We start from the raw sequence: 4,110 nt of genomic DNA on the forward strand, positions 1-4,110 counted from the left end.
TTAGACCTGAGCAATATTCTTATTAAGGAAATGGATATTGAACCTGCCTGGGGATGAGGGACTAGAGCTAGAAGTTAGTTATGTGAATCCATTGTGTATTGACATTAAAAAGAATAGAATAAGGGAGTCTGGCTGGCTTAGTCAGTAGAGCGTGTGACTCTTGCTCTCAGGGTCATGAGTTCAAGCCCCACATGGGGCCCCGGGGGCCCCATTGCTCTCAGGGTCATTAGTTCAAGCCCCTTGCTCTCAGGGTCATGAGTTTAAGCCCCATATAGTAAAAATACTATATATATATATATATACTATATATATACTATATAGTATATATATATAACATATATATATAACATATATATATAACATATATATATATATATATATATAACATATATATATGTTATTATGATCTCATCTCCACAATAAGAATTGTATCTGTCAGGTATAGTCTATATTCAAATGGAACAACCACTCTCCATTCAGTCCAGACCAGAGACTTCCAAATTTTCTCAGTTCACTGTGCCCTTAGTGTCTCACAAATTTTTTCACAGTGCCTATAGGGCAAAGGAAATACCAAACAGTTCCTTTTGTAAAGTAGCCACGGCTCATCAGTTTAATAAGTATTCGTTTACTAATAACATAGAAGCATTTGAAAGAAATAATGCTTATACATTGAAAAAATACACATTTGCATATAATTCTTAAATAACCACAATTACTAACAGGTGTGCCCCTGTCGGACACCACACACCTTTGCAAACCTTGACATCAGATTGGGCAACACCACCCTCATTTCCTGTTCCAGGTTCCTTTTCACATGGTGCTTGCTTCTAATCACAGAAACTGCTGAACATCCAGCTTTTCAAGGATATGACTTCACTGGAAGGAATGTAGGAGTGTCTAATATTCGAGCTATGAGGTACCTAGTAGTCTGTGCAGCATCCAACGAATGGATATTGAGCATTGCTGTGCTTCCCTTGAGCATTTGTAATATAGCACAGCACTCCAGTGTGAACTTGACAGTGTTCAGACAGGCACAGTCAACATTTGCTTTTGACAAGGTTTGCTAGCTTATAGGACTAAAACTCCTTTGTCTGGACCCATCTTTTCTTTGGTTATGTTAATATATTCTATCTGGGGGCGCCTGGGTGGCTCAGTCGGTTAAGTGTCCGACTTCAGCTCAGGTCACGATCTCGCGGTCCGTGAGTTCGAGCCCCGCGTCGGGCTCTGGGCTGATGGCTCAGAGCCTGCAGCCTGCTTCCAATTCTGTGTCTCCCTCTCTCTCTGCCCCTCCCCCATTCATGCTCTGTCTCTGTCTCAAAAATAAATAAACATTAAAAAAAATAAAAAAAAATATATTCTATCTGATACTTTTGCCCTAGGGCTAATTCCTTTTGCCTCAACCACCGGCTACAAATCGCTTTAAACCTTCTTTACCATTTAACTCTAAGGTGGAAACTCTATTTACCTCTATCTCAAGCTCCTAAGCAGAACCTTACTGCAGCTCTTGTGGACAAATGACAGAAACTACCCAAAACTGTTCAAGAAGTTGGTATGAAAGCTGCAAGTAACATGATGGGCAGATGATTGATCTGAAAAGATTTAGGCCTGTCACTCTGCTAGTCTTAGTGTTGTACCAAGCCCAGAAGAAACGTGAGTGCCAGAGTGAGACATCCCAGATCTTTACCTCTGTCCCTTGGACTTGTTTCATGAACTCCATTGCAACAAATATGAATAATCCCCCAGACCAGGCTGAGGTTTCAGGGAAAAACAAAACTCCACCCCCCCCATGTTCTTTTCCTTTTTCTTCAGTCTAATGATATGTGTTTCATTTTCTATCACAGAAAAGGAGGGAATGACATTTAAATAAGTACTAGTTAAATAATGCATTTTGGCTATCTCTGAATACATTAATCATGTGCTCAGTCATCATTGCTTCAGAGAATCCAACTTAGAGGCAGATCTCATTAGAATGTCAAAGAAACACAGTTTTTACAAGGAAGCTCTAAAAATTGTCCCTAAATCGACTGGTATTTTACACCTTTCAATAATTGAAAAATACTTTTTGTTTTCCTTTTTCAATGTAGTATATATTGCCGTCACTCAGAAACAAAAGACAAGAACATAAAATCAAAGAAAAATACTGGTTCAAGTATTTTTGTCTGTGAAAATGATTCCACTGATCATAAAAATCCTCTAGTGTAAGAGATGAAAGCTTATTGTCATTATCAAGTATCTCTTTTTTCAGTTTTTCTACTCTTAGCCAATTGTTGGAGGGGGACGTGAATATTGCTGAACAATAATACAACCTGCCCTTTAACATGTATAAGGAAACACTGAGAGGTTTTATTTATTAACATTTCCTTCCAACCCCTCTAGTCAATAGTTTCTAATACTTGGTTTTGCAAGTATATTTCATTTATTCTTTAGGAATATTGAACATGCGGTTTGCCTAAAGTACTGGCCCAAGTGTTAGGCAATTAGGTTCTTTTCTGGCTCTCCCACCAGAAAACAATAATTTTGAAAATTACATATTAGATTTCACCAGGATTACCTGAGCAATAAACCTCCTCCAAATCCCAGTAGTTTCTGGCAACAGACATTTACTTCTCCTTCACATTACATGTGGGTAGATCTGCTCTGGGACTGTGGATCATGTTCCCTGAATCACTTATTATCCCAGGGCCCAGATATGGAGCACACCCACCCAGGATGTGATGGTCATGTGATGGCAAGCAAGAGTTGGTGAGAATTCAAAGACTCCATGAAGTTTCATCTCAGACCTGTTGCGATGTGACTTCCACATTACGTTGGCAAAAGGAAGTCACGTGGCTAAGCCCAATATCAGTAGGATGGAGAAATATACTATTCTCAAGTGGAGAGTGAATATTTGATGGATGTTAATACATCCTACCTCAGTCTGCCATCTTGGTCACATTCACTTATTTCTTCCCACATAAAATGTGCTCACTTCCACTGCAGGGAAGGGACACAGCAAAAGTGTCCTGTAATCAGGGCACCAGGGTCTAAAGGCAAGATGTCATAATAGTGTCTATATAAGGGCTAATTGTGGCTCCTCTTGATTTTGAGACCTATGGGGAAAAAAAAGACAACTCATCTGTATGTACACACACACACACACACACACACACACACACGACACAATTGTAGGACAAAACAGGTTAATCACAATAAACACCACCATCTGAAAAGGCAAAGAGTGGGAGACAGCAGTCACTGGTCCATAGCAATTCAGAAATCTTGGAGGCCAAATGTTGCATGATCCCCCATCCTTGGGGTTAGGTGATGTTTCTTGATTAGGCCCAATTTGGCTCCCTGGGAACAGCTCCCCAATCCACTTCTTCCATAGCTACTGGAACCACCATCTGGGAAAACCTTTTAGCTCATTGCTTCTCTGCTGCATTGAGGTTTATGAGATTGAGGGAGCTGAGCTGTTTCCAGCCCACAGAATTCATGGCCCAAGTATCAGTTTGTGTTTGTTATAGTCAAATGCCTTTTACATCCAGGCTGGCGGTACCATTAGTAATATAACTTTTTGAGAAACTTTGCTGACGTAGGTTTTTATTCCAGGGCTGTAGTCATGTCAAAATTCTTTTGAGTCATTTCTCCCTCACTAGACTTAGTTACAAGTGCTTTAGTTTGATCAGCCCTCCCTGGGACCGAGTCTCTTGTCACTTTTCCTCAGCCATTTTATCCAAGTGAAAGGAGTTATTGGAGGCCACGTGAATCTAATCAGAAGTCTTAAATCTGTGATCATCGCAACTTTGATTTGTTTTTGCCCTCAGGCTGTGCCATGAGCATCAATTAGCATTTCGGCTCAAGGATTTCTCATCTTCATCTTGACTATCTACAAATGAGAAACCATTTCAATTTCCAGTGCGCCACGCTCCCCTAGACTCTCCATGTCCCCTTGCAAACCACATAGATCCTTTCTCAGCTTATTCTTCCTTACATTACAAGATACAAACATAACAAATGACAACCAACTCCAAACAGTAAATATCTTAAGTACATTCTCAGCCTCCTGGGTATTTTCATTCAAAAGCTTAGCTAAATATTTCCTTATTGCGTAATATGGGTGGCCATTTTTTC

The sequence above is a fragment of the Lynx canadensis genome, chromosome B1 (assembly GCF_007474595.2).
Source record: "Lynx canadensis isolate LIC74 chromosome B1, mLynCan4.pri.v2, whole genome shotgun sequence".
In the NCBI taxonomy this organism is placed as follows: Eukaryota; Metazoa; Chordata; class Mammalia; order Carnivora; family Felidae; genus Lynx; species Lynx canadensis.